At 41.6% G+C, this 17,788-nt stretch overlaps 1 protein-coding gene and 1 long non-coding RNA gene across 3 annotated transcripts in view; one reads left to right on the top strand and one right to left on the bottom strand.

Annotated features, from left to right (window-relative positions):
• Nucleotides 1–17,788, top strand: part of ADAR (adenosine deaminase RNA specific) — a 57,303-nt gene that overhangs the window by 12,599 nt on the left and 26,916 nt on the right. The window lies entirely within an intron of this gene.
• Nucleotides 953–17,780, bottom strand: LOC126073697 (uncharacterized). Of its 2 annotated transcripts, none has more exons than XR_007516832.1 (3): nt 17,482–17,780; nt 16,215–16,413; nt 953–1,231 (listed from the first exon to the last, which is right to left on the bottom strand). It is a non-coding gene; the product is annotated as an uncharacterized LOC126073697 (long non-coding RNA). The 2 variants fall into 2 exon arrangements; XR_007516833.1 differs by lacking the exon at nt 953–1,231 and having other exon boundaries at nt 10,442–16,413; nt 17,482–17,615; nt 17,695–17,746.

Genomic DNA, 17,788 nt, shown 5'->3' with positions numbered 1-17,788 from the left:
ATAGGGTCAGGACTGGAGGAGAAAACAGTGTGTAAGTTGGCATTTTCCAGGCTTCGAGGGGCTATGTGGCTGTTGGACAAGGATAGAGGATGCCTTTTGTGGAGTCTGGTGAGGGTAGGCCGTGCCGGAGTAGGGGAGGTGGGGACATGCTCGCGGACCTTGTTACGGACTTGGGCCTCCGTCCAAAGAGCAACAGGTAGCCCCTGAAGGGTTTAAAGAGGGAGGTGGCAGTGACCCAATCAGATTTGAGAACATTTTGGAGGGGGCCAGGGTGGATTCCTGAGTCCAGGATTAGATTGTGAAGGCAGCCATGGAGTCCTCAGCCAGCATTGAGTAATCTCGTTTTTTTATTTGCTGATTTTATGAATGAAAATGTAAACCCTATTACATCTTAATGTCTTTAATTATGAGCATGATTGAATATTTTCCCACTGACTCTTCTATTTTGGCGACTCTCCTGGAGCCAGAGTGCCTGGGTCTGAATCCTGGCTCTGCCAGTTATTGGCCGTGTAACCTTGGGCAACAGGTCTGCCTCAGCTTCCTCTTCTGTAATATGGGGACAATAATAGTGTACCTCTCTCTTATTATAAATCAGTTGCAAGGATTAAAAGATAAGCCACAGTTTATTTTAAGCATATACTGGTCTGTTATCCAGGTGAGTGACCTTTATACTCAGACGTTCACATATTAACTCTTTGTCCAGCATATGTGGTGCAACTAAGAGTCCTCATTTGTTACATTTTTTTTTTATTGATTTATGGTTTGTTTGTTTGTTTTTTACCTTTTTACTATGAAAAGTTTCTAACATTATGTTGCCTTTTTATAGCACAGAAATTTTTCTGCAGTGAATCGACCTCAGTCTTTTTTTTTGTGATGTCTTCCATCACTGTGTATGATCAGGTCGTACACGCTAACTTTTTTTTTTTAATGTTTTTATTTACAAATGTTCACATCTAATCCTTTAATCTGTTTGCAATTTGTTTGGGTTTATTAATGTAAGGCAAGGCTCAAAATAGATTTTTTTCTTTCTTTCAAGTAGCCAACCACTTGGCCCAGCTCCATCTGTTGAGTAACGCTGCTCCTTCTCACTGCTGCTTTTGTCTCCTTAACATGCATTGGGTCTGTACACACACCAGGGTCTGCTGGGGGGACGTGGTTCTGTTCTGTTCGTCTGTAGGTCAGCTCTTCTTTTCTTCTGCCAGTACTGCCCTAATTTAATCAGTAACTGTCTCTGTAAAAAATATATGTATACATATATATATAAAACCAAACCCATTGCTGTCAAGTCAATTCCAACTCATATATATATATATTGGAGTCCTGGTGGTGCAGTGGTTAAGAGCTCAGCTGCTAACCAAAAAGTCAGCAGATCGAATCCACCAGCCAATCCTTGGAAACCCTATGGGGCAGTTCTACTCTGTACTATAGTGTCACTATGAGTCAAAATCAACTCGACGGCATCGGGTTTATATATATATATATATTTTAAGTCAATCTTACCTATTTGTTCCTGCACCTGAACTTTAATCATTAAAGAATACCCACTCCTTACAGTCCCCCACCTCATTAGAATTTGCAGGAAGCCCTGATTTAATTTGGATTGACATTCATAAACTATTGAGCCATCCCATTTGGGGACTAGTATGTCCACCGATTGAAGACATACATCCCTCAGCAAAGTTTTGTAATTTTCTTCATGTAGACCCTTAATATTTCTTAAGGTTATTCCCAGATGCTTCTTTTTTCCATTTTTTAAGTGTCTTTTGTTGCTATTAAGAATATTATAGTATTTTCTCCTGTGTATAAGGAAGCTATAGTGTTTTGCCTGTCTCTCTTATATCCAGCCATATTCCTGAGTGTTGGTCCAAAGAGGTTTTCAGTTGATTATTTTTGGGTCAACCAGGGCTACTATTTTATAATCTGATTTTCTTTCATTTTTAAGTTTTATCTCATTTCTGTTTTGCTTATAGAATATGCTAGATTTTTCAAAACCATGTTAAGTACCATATTTCTTTGATTCTAAGACCACTGCACATAAGAGCATGCTATTAATTTAATAATAATTTTATAATAGCTTTTGGGGAGCCCCAGTGGTGCAGTGGTTAACGCACTCAGCTGCTAACCAAAAGGTCAGCAGTTCAAACCTACCGGCTGCTCTTGGGAAAAAGATGTGGCAGTCTGCTTCCTTAAAGATTCACAGCCTTAGAAACCCTATGGGGTAGTTTTCCTCTGTCCTATAGGTCCTTATGAGTCAGAATTGACTCAACGGCAGTGGGCTTGGTTTTGGTTATATTAAATGTTCATTTATATTGTAATTCACATTCTGCTATCAAAAATGTTAGGATGTGAAAAACAGTGCATCTCAGAATTAAGGAAACAAGATAACGATGGTAACGGTGGCCCTCCGTATTTTATTTCTCATTTTAATAGGAATGCCTAAGTGTTCCATTGTTAAATATGATATTGGCTATGGTTTATGGTAGACCAAACCAAACCAAACCCAGTGTCTTCGAGCTGATTCCGACTCATGGTGACCCTAGAGGACAGAGTAGAACTGCCCCATAGGATTTTCAAGGCTGTAATCTGCAATGAGTTTTTACAGAAGCAGACCGCCCCATCCTCTCCTGCGGAGCAGCTGCTGGGTTCAAACCGGTTAGCAGCCGAGCGCTTAGCCACTGCACCACCAGGGCCCCTCTTATGATAGTCAGTCCTTATTGTATTGAAGATCCGCTTTTTTTTTTTTTTCAGATTTCTTAAACACTGAGACTATTTCAGACGAGCAGCGCCTTGTCTAAAGAGGCTTCATGTTGGTTTGATTAGCTTGTAGGTGATGGGCAATTAAAAAACAAAACAAAACCCATTGCCATCTAGTCGATTTGAACTCATAGCGACACAAAGTTTCCAAGGAGCAGCTGGTAGATTTGAACTGCCAACCTTTTGGTTAACAGCCAAGCTCTTAACCACTGCACGGCCAGGAATATGCAGGACCCCACCTCTGCCCATAATTCCTGCCTTCCTCAGATTTCCTTTGTTAAAGAGAAAATGCAGATTCTGGTGCCAGGCATTTGAATGCTGAGTGAAAGTTTTACTGCCCGGCAGAGACCCCTTCAAAGCAAAGGTTAGGCTCTGGGAGTCAGTCTCAGCAGTGAGATATCAGGTGGGTTTTCAAAACCTGCATACAGTCTCTATCCCATATTAGGGAATCAAAGGTTCTAAATGCTACTGATTGGCAGGTGTTATCTGGGTTAGGCATTGCCTAAGCATCAAACAGAACTTTTGTGGGTTTTTCCAATAAGCAGTCTCTTGCTGTATCTCAGTCAGGATTATAGTGACCCCAGTAGTTTTTTTGGAAACCCCCCTGGTGGCGTGGCGGTTAAGAGCTACAGCTGCTAACCGAAAGGTCAGCAGTTCGAATCCACCACGTGTTCCTTGGAAATGCTATGGGGCAGTTCTACTCTGTCCTATGGGATCACTATGAATCAGGATCAACTCTATGGCAGATGGGTTTTTGTTTTGGTTTAGTAGTTGTTTTTGGTAGGAGTCAAGTTTGCAAGCTAGGCAGCCATGTTAGAATTCATCCTTCACAGTCTGACTTTTTAGAGTGGTCCATATTGGGATCTCTTACCCTCTCCTGAGTCTCCCATTATTGTCCACTTGAACTCAAGAGTGAAGGGGTAGAAAGAGTAGTGGGCCAGGTCAAGAGGCTATGAGCCCGGATTGAGATGCACCAGTGGAAAGAACGAAGCCTTTAGAGCATTGGCTCTTCACCTCTGTTTGGGGGACATAGATCTATCTGGGAATCTGAAAGCTATGGACTGTCTCTCAAGGAAAATGCACTATTCCATTGTTTTCGATAAATATTTTTGAGCACCTACTATGTTTTCTGTGAGGTGCTGGCAACACGGTGATGAGCAAAACACAAGTCCCTGGTCTCATGGAACTTAGGGTAATGGAGACAGATCTTAACCAAAGACTCACGTAAATACATGTAGAGTTACAGGTATGAAATCCTCCAGAGGAAAGGTACAGGATGCTGGAAAGCATATGCTGGGGCCGGGCCAGTAATTGGGCAGTCCCTGAGGAAGTGTTGACAGAGCTGAGATCCGAAGCATGAATGATAGTTTTAGTGAAAGGAAGGAGAAAAATCTAGGGAGAGAGAACAGTATGTGGCAGGAGGGAACATCTGGGGGAAGGGAAAGGAAGCCCCAGGAAACCTGGGGCACAAAGACCTTGGGGACGTAGTGTGAGTGGAGTGAGGACGTGGGGACGTGGGGCCAGGCTACTGCAAGGCCTCTGAGCCACAGTGTTAAACATTGTTGCCTTTATCTTAAGTGTTGGGAAGCCACTGTTCATAATGTAAATATTTGATGCACGTGAAAGAATTCTTGCAGCCTACATGCAAGCCTTTAAAACACAGCAATGAAACAAATACCCTTGAACCTAACACCTCACCCCAAACCAGACCTGACCTGTATTGCTGAAGCCTCTTTGTCCCCCCGTCTCCCTTCCCACTCCCCAGGCGGTAGTTTATAATTTTCTTGAGTTTCCTGACATGATGAGATTTTGGTCTCCAGAGATCACCGGGCTGTGTTGAGCCGCCTGAACAGGAAGGAGACCAGAACGCCTTTAGGGAGACCAGTGAGGAGGAGGAGGTTATAATCCCAGGATACACCACCACAGCCAAGGCCTGCCTACATTTTATTTTATTAAACTGCCATGGAAATTAGTTCCTTCACACAGGTTTGATTTCCATCGTCTTAAAAACATAATGGCACTCTCCTAGAAAAAAAAAAGGTCAAAACAAAAAGCTCTAATTCTGCTCAACGATAATGAGAAGGCTCTGCTGGTTTGGCTTAACGAAGAAGTAGAAAATGTGGCTGTACATATGTCCTCACAGCTGGTCTGTTTCAACCTGTCCCCTTGATGGCCACAAAGGCGGAAATCCCTGTGTTACAGCACAAGATCCGTGGTGGCAGCACTGCGGTCAAGGCTGGGATTGTATCAAGGAGCACTTGAATTCTCCCGGTTCTTAGAGAGAAGTTGGCGTGACCCCATTTTCCTTTGTCCTCAACTTAGGTCATCTCTGGCGAAGGCTACATCATGTTTATTGTTTCGAGAGGTTTTGAACAAGAAATGTTCGAAGAATCCATGGGCATCCCAGAGGATGGTCATAAGGAGCTTGGTTGGTTGAATTGGAGGCCCAGGCGAAGCCCACCTTTAGAACTGTTTGATAGGGAGAAGTTCATGCGTGGTTGGGCTTTCTGGGAGGCATTTTTTTCCCCGTGACTGTGGAGGTCTTTCGTTCAAGGTACTGTAATCATAATTAAGGAGCCCTGCTGGCGCAGTGGTTAAGCACTCAGCAGCTAACCAGAAGGTTGGTGGTTTGAACCCACTAGCCACTCTGCAGGAGAAAGATGTGGTAGTCTGCTTCTGTAAAGATGACAACCTTGGAAACCCAACAGGGCAGTTCGAATCTGTTCGCCAGAGTTGCTTTGAGTTGGAATCTACTCAACAGCAATGGGTATGGGGGTAATCAGCATTATGGGTGTTGTTGGAAAAGTGGTGTAAGGTCTTTTTTCAGGTTGTAGAAAGAAATGGAAATTTGCCGGGGCGGGGGGGGGGATTTTCTTTTTTTTGTACTTCAGATGAAGGTTTACAGAGCTAGCTTCTCATTAAACAGTACACATATTGTTTTATGACATTGGTTAACAACCCCATGACATGTCAACACTCTCCTTTCTTGACCTTGGGTTCCATATTACAAGCTTTCCTGACCCCTCCTGCCTTCTAGTCCTTGCCCCTGGGCTGGTGTGCCCCTTCAGGCTCGTTTTGTTTTATGAGCCTGTCTAATCTTTGACTAATGGGTGAACCTCGGGAGTGACTTCGTTACAGAGCTAAGAGCATGTCTGGGGGCTGTACTCTTGGGGTTTCTCCAGTATCTGTCAGGCAAGTAAGGCTGGTCTTTTTTTGTGAGTTAGAATTTTGTTCTATATATTTCTCCAGCTCTGTCTAGGACCCTCTATTTTGATCCCTGTCAGAACAGTCAGTGGTGGTAGCCGGGCACCATCTAGTTGTACTGGACTTAGTCTGGTGGAGGCTGTGGTAGTTGTGGTCCATTAGTCCTTTGGACTAATCTTTCCCTTGTATCTTTAGTTTTCTTCATTCTCCCTTGCTCCTGAAGGGGTGAGACCAGTGGAGTATCTTAGATGGCCACTGACAGGCTTTTAAGACCCCAGCCTCTACTTACCAAAGGAGAATGTAGAACATTTTCTTTATAAACTATGTTATGCCAGTTGAGCTAGATGTTCCCCAAGATTATGGTCCCCACAGTCTTCAGCCCAGTAATTCGGTCTCTCAGGGAGTTTGGCTGTGTCTATGGAGCTTCCATGACCATTGTGCTAGCTTCTCCAGTATTGTGTACCATCTTATCCTTCACCAAAGTTACCACTTATCTGTTGTCTATTAAGTGTTTTTCCATCCCTAACCCTTCCCTCCCTCATAACCGTCAAAGATTGTTTCTTTTTGTGTGTAAACCTTTTCATGAGTTTTTACAGTAGTGGTCTCATACAATATTTGTCCTTTTGTGATTGACTTATTTCACTCAGCATAACACCCTCCAGCTTCGTCCATGTTATGAGATGCTTGGCAGTTTCGCAGATTCGTCATTATTCTTTCTCATTGTGTAATACTCCATTGTGTGTATGTACCATAGTTTATCCACTCATGTGTTGATGGGCATCTAGGTTGTTTCCATCTTTTTTGCCATTGTGAACAATGCTGCAGTGAACATGAGTGTGCATGTCTATTCATGTGACGACTCATTTCTCTAGGATATATTCCTAAGAGTGGGTTTGCTGGATCATATGGTATTTCTATTTCTAGCTTTCTAAGAAGTGCCATATCATTTTCCAAAATGGTTGTATCATTTTGCATTCCCACCAGCAGTGCATAAGAGCACCAATCTCCCTGAAGCCTCTCCAACATTTGTTATTTCCCGTTTTCTTGATTCCGTCCCCGGTAATGTCTGGGTAAGATGATATCTCATTGTGGTTTTGATTTTTATTTCTCTAATGGCTAGTGATTGCCAACATTTCCTTATCTGTCTGTTATCCACTTTAATGTCGTCTTTGGTGAAGTATCTGTTCATTTCCTTTGCCCATTTAATTGAATTATTTGTCTTTTTGTTGTACAGGTGTTGAATTTTCCTGTAGATTTTAGAGATTAGACCTTTGTCTGATTTGTAATAGTCAAATTTTTTTTCCAAGTCTGTAGGTTCTTTTCACTGTTTTGGTGAAGTTTTTTGATGAGCGTTTAAGTGTTTAATTTTTAGAAGATTCCAGTTATCTAGCTTATTTTCTAGAGGTTGTGTGTTATTGGTTATGGTCTGTATCCTGTTAATGCTGTGTGTTAGGGCCTTTCGCGTTGATCCTATTTTTTCTTCTATGCACTTTATAGTTTTGGGTTTTATATTTACATTTTTGGTCCATTTTGAATTAGTTTTTGTGTATGATGTGAGGTATGGGTCCTATTTCTTTTTTCTTTTTTTTGCAGGTGGACATCCAGTTTTGCCAGCACCATTTGTTAAAAAGACTGTCTTTTCCCCATTTGATGAACTTTGGGCCCTTGTCAAAGATTGGGTGACTGTAGGTGGATGAATTTACAGCTGGGTTTTTTTTTTTTTTTCTCAATTCTGTTCCATTGGTCAACATATCTGTCATTGTACCAGTACCAGGCTGTTCTGATGACCATAGCTGTATAGCAGGTCCTGAAGTCAGGTAGTTTGAGTCCTCCTACTTTATTCTTCTTTAGTAGAGCATTACTTATCCAGGGCTTCTTCCCTTTCCATATAAAGTTAATGATTAGTTTTTCCATCTCTTTAAAAAATGTCATTGGTATTTGGATTGGGATTGCATTGTATTTGTAAATTGCTTTGGGTAGAGTTGTCATTTTCACAATGTTGAGTCTGTCTATCCATGAGCATGGTATATGTTTTCTGTCTATCCATGAGCATGGTATATGTTTTTCCATTTATGCAGATCTCTTTTGGTTTCTTGCAGTAGTGTTTTGTAGTTTTCTTTGTATAGGTCTTTTATTACCCTGGTTAGATTTACTCCTAAGTATTTTTTTTTTTTTTAGGGGCTATTATAAATGGTATTGTTTTCTGATTTCCTTTTGTTTTCTGACTGATTTTTTTATGTTGATTTTGTATGCTGATATTCTGCTGAATCTATTAGTTCCACTAGTTTCCTTGTGGAGTCTTTTGGGTTTTCTATGTATAGTATCATATCATCTGCAAACAGGAACAGTTTAACTTCTTCATTATCAATTTGGATGCCCGTTATTTCTTTTTCTTGCCTTATTACTCTAGCTAGGACCTCCAGCATGATGTTAAATAGGAGTGGTGATAAAGGCCACCCTTGTCTTGTTCCTGTTCTCAAGGGGAATATTTTCGGCCTCTCCATTATGATGTTGACTGTTGGTTTTGCATCGATGCCCTTTATTATGTTGAGAACTTTCCTTTCTATACCTATGTTATTGAGAGTTTTTATCAGGAATGGGTGTTTTACTCTGTCAGATGCCTTTTCTGCGTCGATTGAGATGATCATATGATCCTTTTATTTATGTGGTAGATTATATTGATTAATTTTCTAATGTTGAACCATCCTTGCATACCTGGTATGAATCCTACTGTATCGCAGTGTGTTATTTTTTTGATGTGATGCTGAATTCTACTGGCTAGAATTTTGTTGAAAGAATTTTTGCGTATATATTCATGATACTTGTCTGTAATTTTCTTTTTTTGTGGTGTCATTGCCTGGTTTTGGTCAGGGTTATGCTGGCTTCATAGAATGAATTCGGAAGTATTGCTTCCTTTTCTGTGTTCTGAAATAGTTAGAGTAGCAGTGATGTAAGAAGAGATGGAAATTTTTGTGAACTTGTTAATGCCTTTAAAGATGGGTGTGCCAGGAACATCAAGGCCTTGTTAATTATCTTTGGAAGAAGATCGTAGAGCCTGGTCTAGGTCAATTCCCTGAAAATCGGCCCTCCTAAAGTCTGTTCTCCAGAAGCCCCTCAGTCCTGTCTCTTCTGCTGCCCTCAGTCTTCAGTGCTGCAGCAGCAGAGCACAGGGCAGAGTACATTTCCTTTAAATACTGTTATGATGACAGAATAAAAACTGGTCAATTAAGACTAGGGAGCTTAAAGAAAAAAAGTAAATTCAGCATATGGGTTGTTTAGTAAATTGGTTATTCAGAGAATTGGCCATTTGGCAAATTGGCTGTTGGTGGAATCGCTGCTTCCCCCTGGAAACACTGCAGAACTCTGGCCGAGCTGCCTTAGAGCCTGCCTTGTTCCCTCTGCTTCCTCCTTGCTGCAGAGATGGGGGCGTTGGCTTTGCAGGAAGCTGGGACTGAGCCCAGCCACTTGCAGGGGAAGAGGAGGTGAGAGTGGGTGAGAGGCCCCCATTTTGGATCTTAACTCAGCAGAACCCAAATATTGGCCAATAGCTAAACCTCTCTGTGCTGGGTAGGGCCAAACCAGAAGTCAGTCAGTTGCTTATATGTAAGACCAATCTAGGCTAGGAAATATTAAGAGTTTAAAAGTGTCAAGATGTAATGCATAAAGCCATAGTTGTATAGATCACGTCATAGGATTGCTGTGAGACTGACTGCATTAACTGGTTAAATGTGTGCGAAATATTCAGCACAGGCCTCTTAGCCAATACTTAGTCAGTATTGTTTTGACATTATTACTAATATTATATCATTGTTATATGATGACGCCTACTAACACAATGCCTGGCACATTATAGATATTTAATAAATTCTACTTTTCTTCTTTCATTTACTAGGTTACTTTGGTTGGTTCGTTATAGGCACTTAATCACTTCTGGTGACCTCTGTTCCTTCTGGGGGTACTTGACACAACTTAAAAAAACAGTTTTAGTCATTACCATTAATAAATGTGCATGAGCATAAGTACAGGCTCAGGGCATTAGTCAGTTAGTTGGGCAATTCTCTACTCTGTCTACAGCAAGCCTTAAACCAACAATGACAACAAAAAAAAAAAAAACGAAAACGGTTACCTTGGAGTCACTTCTGACTTACAGTGACTCCCATGTGTTACACGGTAGAACTGTGTTCCACAGGGTTTTCATGGCCGTGACCTTTTGGAAGTAGATCACCAGGCCTTCCTTCCGAGGCGCCTCCGGGTGGTCTGGACTGCCAGCCTTTCAGTTAGTAGCCCAGTGCATAACCATCTGCGCCACCCAGGGGCTCCTTACAAAAGGCCTTACGGGCCATCAAAGCAAGTGACGTTATAGTGGGAAGACCCTAAGAATTTTGAAAATTTATGTTGATAATTGCAGTAGCTGTTTCAGTGGAATAAAAAACTCTTAAAGAATTGAAGAGAAACGACAACAAAAAAGGAGGACGAGGACGATAAATTTGTGCCTAGCAACTCAATGAATTGCTTATTATGTATTTTCTAGATATTAGAATGAGAACATGAGTTTATTTATGTGCATGTTGTTTTCTAAAATAATGCTCTACTACTTAAAAATAACTCAGTCCTTCTTACTTCCTTTGATATTATGTTACAAATTGTTTAAGTGGCCTGCGTTCACAGGCAGTACGTTTCTGTGGCAGTATCACTCTATGAGCAAATATTGAAGCAGTTTGCAGACATCTGCTTTACAGTAGGGAGATAGACGATCCCAGTGGATGTAGCCCATATGTGTAGTGAAATGATACACTGGAAGACTGTTGTTGCGAATATGCATCCCTGCACATAGTAAGATTAAACAGAAGATCCATCATAAGCCAAATTAATAATTATGAAGCCAGACTAGCAGTTATTTTTGGTTAAAAAGCAAGAATACAGGGATTGGAAACTAAAACCAACTCAGTAACCCTGATGATAATGCATCCTTCCCCATAATTGGGGAAGTCCAGCCCCCTGAGGGTGCACAGAGAGCCAGAGCTTGGCAGTGTTTGTGGAAGCCAGACTTCTGAGCGTACTGTGTCAGAGGCCTCAGTAAACTCTAGTTCATGAATATCTAATTTTAGATGGTAACTCTTAATATTTAGAAGGTTACTAGTAAGTAGCCCTTGGTTGTATGTACACATGAAGGATTGCCTTTGGCGTTTGCATTTGGGATTACTGTACAGCCCATCAGGAGACACTCACAGGCCCCTGGGGAGGTCAGCCATTCTTTATAGAAAGAACACCCCTGCATCAGAGAGGACCACTGTGTGCTCGGGAGTGCCATTCTGTATAGGGAAAATACAGGAAAGGGGGGCACAAATGAATTAACAGTGAAGGATTAAGGGTGATTTTTATTTTCTTGTGTTTGGCTGTCTGAATTTTTCTGCAATAAACCCATTACTTTTGGTTAATTTTTAAAAGACCTTCATCTAACTGTCAAGTCGCTACAATAGAACAGCAAAAAGGTTTACGTCACCACCTCACAACCCTGTGGGAGTTAAAACAATTAGTGAGGGGGAGATGAAACGCTTATGAATAAGACTGTCTGCAGTTACTTGAGCTGCTAAAATGAAATGACAGTAGCAGTTGTTCTTGTGTCAGGGCATACACTGACCCTCTGTGTGAGAAAGCAATTTCCCCTTTCTGCTTCTCCATCACATCCTACGTTAGAATCAGCCGAGTGGGAGAGCAGCAGTACAGCCTCCCCTGCACAGTAGCTGTGAGTAGAACCTTCTGGACCATTCCCAAACACGGGCTAAAGGCAGTGGGATTGTTAAGCCTGAAGGGAAGAAGGCACAGGTAAGACAAAACTCATTTTGTTTAAATGGGGAATAGGACAGGAGGAGATGGGCTGGAATTGCTACAGGAATTTTTTTTTTCTTTTTTTTGAAACTTTTAAAATTGTACTTAAAACATAATAACTGAATGAATGATTGGGAAGCAAACATGCATGTAGACACCATCCAAGTCAACAAGTAGAGCCTTGCCAGCACCCCAGAATATTCCTTCCCAGCCAAAACCTTCTCCTTCCTCCCTAGAGGTAACCACCATCTTATCTTTTATGCGGTTCAGAATTTAGTTTAGCCCTGGCTTTGGCTTTACCTGGTTTTAGGCAAGTAGAGTCATACAATATGTATATGGCTTCTTTCACTCCATATCCTATTTGTATCATTACCTACCTTATTGTGTTTGGTTACAGTTCTTTCATTTTTGTTGCCGTATGATATTCCATTGTAGGAATATGGTACCATGTATTTATCTGTTTTACTTTTGATGGACATTTGGGTTGTTTCCAGTTTGGGACTGTTATGAACAATGCACTATGAGCTTCTTGTACATGTATCCTGGTGTACTAAGCACTTTTCTCTGGGGTATAGATCTAGGAGTGAAATTCTGAATCATAGAGGGTATATATCTGCACCTTTCCTAGATAATGGCAAACTGGTTTCCAAGGTGGTTCACTGTCCTTCCAGCATGGCTAGGAGTTGCTCTGCATCCTTGCTCCCACCTGGTCTGCTTAGATGTTGCAATGTAGTGGATAAGCAGTGGTACCTCACTGTGGCTTTAATGCACATTTCACTAAAGTAGTGAGGTTGAGCATCTTTCCCTGTGTTTATTGATATCTTTAATTCCTCTTGTGAGCTTCCTGTTCAACTGCTTTGTCCATTTTTTCCCTACTGAGTTGACTGTTATTCATTCAGCTAACCAACTCTCTGAAGGTCATTGCGTAGCGGGGCTATGGGGACGTATAAACCACATTCCCTGCCCCAGAGAGAAGACTAATACATAATATTGTGATGATTACTGAGACATTCATCTTCTCCATCGGACTGGCTGTTAGCTGAAGGACTGGGCCCCTTTTTCTGTCATATTCTCAGTGCTTAACATGGTATCTGGCATATTAGGTGTTTCATAAAGTTTGTGTGTGTGTGTGTGTGTGTGTGTGTGTACTTCAAGTGAAAGTTTACAAATCAAGTCAGTCTCTCATTCAAAAACTTATATACACACCTTGCTATGTACTCCTAGCTGCTTTTCCCCTAATGAGACAGCACACTTCTCTCCACCCTGTATTCCCCATGTCCATTCAGCCAGCTCCTGTCTCCCTCTGCCTTCTCATCTCACCTCCAGACAAGAGTTGCCCACCGAGTCTCATGTGTCTACTTGAGCCAAGAAGCTCACTCCTCACCAGTATCATTTTCTGTCTTATAGTCCAGTCCAATCCCTATCTGATGAGTTGGCTTTGGGAATGTTTCCAGTCTTGGGCTAACAGAAGGTCTGGGGACCATGGCCTCTGGGGTCCCTCTAGTCTCAGTCAGACTATTAAGTCTGGTCTTTTTAGGAGAATTTGAGGTCTGCATCCCACTGATCTCCTGCTCCATCAGGAATTCTGTGTTGTGTTACCTGTTAGGGCAATCATCGTGGTAGCCGGGCACCATCTAGTTCTTCTGGTCTCAGGCTGATGTAGTCTCTGGTTTATGTGGCCCTTTTTGTCTCTTGGGCTCATCTTTACGTTATGCCTTTGGTGTTCTTCATTCTCCTTTGCTCCAGGTGGATTGAGACCAATTGATGCATCCCAGATGGCCACTTGCTAGCATTTAAGACCCCAGACCCCACTCACCGAAGTGGGATGCAGAATGTTTTCTTAACAGATTTTATTATGCCAATTGACCTAGATGTCCCCTGAAACTTTGGTCCCCAAACCCCTGCCCCGGCTGCTCTGGCTTTCAAAGCGTTCGGTTGTATTCAGGAAACTTCTTTTGCTTTTGGTTTAGTCCAGTTGTGCTGACCTCTCCTGTATTTGTGTGTTGTCTTTCCCTTCACTTAAAATAGTTCTTGTCTATCTAATTAGTGAATACCCCTCTCTCTCGCCCCCCCAACCCTTGTAACCATCAAAGAATATTTTCTTCTGTGTTTAAACTTCTTCTTGAGTTCCTATAATAGTGGTCTCATGTAATATTTGTCCTTTTGCAATTGACATTTCACTCAGCATAATGCCTTCCAGATTCCTCCATGTTATGTTTCATGGATTCATCATTGTTCTTAATCATTGCGTAGTATTCCATTATGTGAATATACCATAATTTATTTATCCATTCATATGTTGATGGGCACCTTGTTTGCTTCCATCTTTTTGCTATTGTAAACAGTGCTGCAGTGAACATGGGTGTGCATATATCTGTTTGTGTGAAGGCTCTTATTTCTCTAGGATATATTCCAAGGAGTGGAATTGCTGGATCGTATGGTAGTTCTAGCTCTAGCTTTTTAAGGAAGTACCAGATCAATTTCCAGTGGATGTACCATTTCATATTCCCACCAGCAGTGTATAAGTGTTTTCAGTCTCTCCACAACCTCTCCAACATTTATTATTTTGTGTTTTTTGGATTAATGTCAGCCACGGGTGAGATGGTATCTCGTAGTTTTGATTTGCATTTCTCTAATGGCTAACGATCATGAGAATTTCCTCATGTGTCTGTTAGCCGCTTGAATGTCTTCTTTGGTGAAGTGCCTGTTCATATCCTTTGCCCATTTTTTAATTGGGTTGTCTTTTTATTGTTGAGTTTTTGCAGTATCACGTAGATTTTAGAGATCAGACGCTGATCGGAATTGTCATAGCCAAAAACTTTTTCCCGGTCTGTAGGTAATCTTTTACTCTTTTGGTGAAGTCTTTGGATGAGCATAGGCATTGGATTTTTAGGAGCTCCCAGTTACCTAGTTTCTCTCCTGGTGTTTGTGTATTGTTAGTAATGTTTTGTATACTGTTTATGCCATGTGTTAGGGCTCCTAGCATTGTCCCTATGTTTTCTTCCATGATCATTATTGTTTTAGATTTTATATTTAGGTCTTTGATCCATTTTGAGTTAGTTTTTGTGCATGGTGTGAGGTATGGGTCTTGTTTCATTTTTTTGCAGATGGATATCCACTTAGACTTCGGGGTCTTTGTCAAATATTAGCTGTTCATATATGAATGGATTTACGTCTGGATTCTCAATTCTGTTCCATTGGTCTATGTATCTGTTGTTGTACCAGTACCAGGCTGTTTTGACTACTGTGGTGGTATAACATGTTCTAAAATCAGGTGGCATGAGGCCTCCCACTTTGTTCTTCTTTTTCAGTAATGCCTTAGTTATCTGGGGCCTCTTTCCCTTCCATTGAAGTGGGTGATTTGTTTCTTATCTCATTAAAAAATGTCGCTGGTGTTTGGATCAGGATTGCATTGTATCTATAGATCGCTTTGGGTAGAATAGACATTTTTACATGTTGAGTCTTCCTATCCATGAGCAAGGTATGTTTTTCCGCTTATGTAAAGTCTCTTGATTTCTTGCGGTAGTGTCTTATAATAGTTTTCTTTGTATAGGTCTTTTACGTCTCCGGTTAGATTTATTCCTAAGTATTTTATCTTCTTGGGGCCTATTATAAATGGTATTGATTTCGTGATTTCCTCTTCAATGTTCTCTTTGTTGGTGTAGAGGAATCCAACTGATTTTTGTATGTTTATCTTATATCCTGATACTCGGCTGAACTCTTCTATTTCAGTAGTTTTCTTGAGGATTCTTTAGGGTTTTCTGTGTATAAGAGCATGTCATTTGCAAATAGAGATACTTTTACTTCTTCCTTACAATCTGAGTGCCCTTTATTTCTTTTTCTAGCCTAATTGCTCTGGTTAGGACCTACAGCACGATGTTGAATAAGAGTAGTAATAAAGGACATCCTTCTCTGGTTCCCGTTCTCAAGGGGAATACTTTCAGACACTCTCCATGTGGGATGATGTTAGCTGTTGGCTTTGTATAAATGCCCTTTATTATGATGAAGAATTTTCCTTATATTCCTATTTGGCTGAGACTTTTAATCATGAATGGGTGTCAAATGCCTTTTCTGCATCAATGCTTGATAAAGTTTTGTTAAATGATCGAATGAGGCAGTTTCAGTGGAATATGTAGGTGCTCTAGTTAAGGGTAAGTGCTGAATAACAGAGAAGCACAACATAAGGAACCCCCTACCAGAGGGGGAGAAGGCTTTACTAGGAGGTAAGAGTTGAAGCAGGTCTTGAAAGACTACTAGGAGCTCACCAGAAGCAGTAGAGGGAGTACATTTTCTAGTCCAAGGAATCAGGCAGACAAAGGCACAAAAGGGAGAGAGTATGGCCTACTGAGAAATTTGAAATTTGGGATGACTAACAGGGTGGACTGGATTCCTGGGTGGTGCAAATGGTTACATGCTCAGCTACTAACCGAAAGGTGGATGTTTCAATCTACCCAGAGGCACCTCAGAAGAAAGGCCTGGCGATCCACTTCCAAAAGATGACATCCATTGAAAACCTCCTGGAGCATAGCTCTCCTCCCACACAGACCAGGTTGGCTCCATGGCTACTGGTTGGTAACTCGGTAGATGGAATGAGAGGTCAGTGGTGATTGGTTGGTTGGTTGATAACTGGGTAGATGGAACGAGAGGGCAGTGGAGATTGGTTGGTTGGTAACTGGGTAGATGGAATGAGAGGGCAGTGGAGATTGGTTGGTTGGTTGGTAACTGGGTAGATGAAATGAGAGGGCAGTGGGGATTGCTTGGTTGGTTGGTTGGTAACAGGGTGGAAGGAATGAGAGGGCAGTGGAGATTGGTTGGTTGGTTGGTAACTGGGTAGATGAAATGAGACGGCAGTGGGGATTGCTTGGTTGGTTGGTTGGTAACAGGGTGGAAGGAATGAGAGGGCAGTGGAGATTGGTTGGTTGGTTGGTAACTGGGTAGATGAAATGAGACGGCAGTGGGGATTGCTTGGTTGGTTGGTTGGTAACAGGGTGGAAGGAATGAGAGGGCAGTGGAGAAAGGCTCAGCTGCAGATGATGCTGTGAAGGAACTGCCTTGTAAACCTCATAGGCAGTGGGGATAAAATTGAGATTAAACAGAAAAATGAATTTCTCACAGGTAACTGGGATTGTCTGTAGAATTTTTTCCTAAACATCTTGAACAAACTAGAGCAGTTATATAAACCTGATCATGAAATAAATTGAATTTTTCTCCTCTAAATAACAAACAAAAGTGGGTATTATGACATGGAATTTGAAATAATTTAAACGCTAGTTTTTGTTTTTGTTTTTTAAACAATGGTGTAACTGGGACGAATGGAGAGTGGTGGTGAACGGTAGGCTTTCCCCAGTCTGACCTGGACGTAACAGCAGTGTGGCCTTAGGCAAGCCTCTGTTTCCACATCTGTAAGATGGGAATAATGCCTCCCCAGTAGAGCTGTTGTGAGGACTAAATGCGATAACGCATGTAAAGTACTTAACTCTTGCCTGAATAGATGAATCGTGCTGGTGGCCTGAGATAATTTTATAATATAGATCCCAAATTGTACACTGCTGTTATTATTACCTTGCTACTTTTTTTTACTATTACTGGCTGGTATCCCTTTACCTCAGTTTCTAATACGCTAGGAATGTTAATAGATAGTCTATGACCGGGACATTTAGTCATTTAAGAGCTGTGCTCCCCGCCCCCTTTTACCTTGAGAGAGGCATCATCACATTAACGCCGCGACAGGGAGACCGGCGAGCAGAGCCTCACGCTGCTTCTCCAGTGCTGAGGCTTCACTGTGTCTTTGTTTTCCTTCTGCTTTATCCCACGTATTCCTGAGAGGGCTGTGAGGGGAATTATGAGCTCAGTGAAGTTGTATTTATAGCTGTTTTCCTAAAGAAATAATACGTTCCCCACTCTTACGCAAGAAAGGGATCAGATCTGTAATCGGCGCCGGCGCCGTGAAAGCGGAGGGCTCACACTAGATTTGCCTAAACTCCTCCTCTTGGCCAAACTT

Source organism: Elephas maximus, chromosome 3 (assembly GCF_024166365.1).
Source record: "Elephas maximus indicus isolate mEleMax1 chromosome 3, mEleMax1 primary haplotype, whole genome shotgun sequence".
Taxonomy (NCBI): domain Eukaryota; kingdom Metazoa; phylum Chordata; class Mammalia; order Proboscidea; family Elephantidae; genus Elephas; species Elephas maximus.
This window is presented reverse-complemented; position numbering and strand designations above follow the sequence as displayed.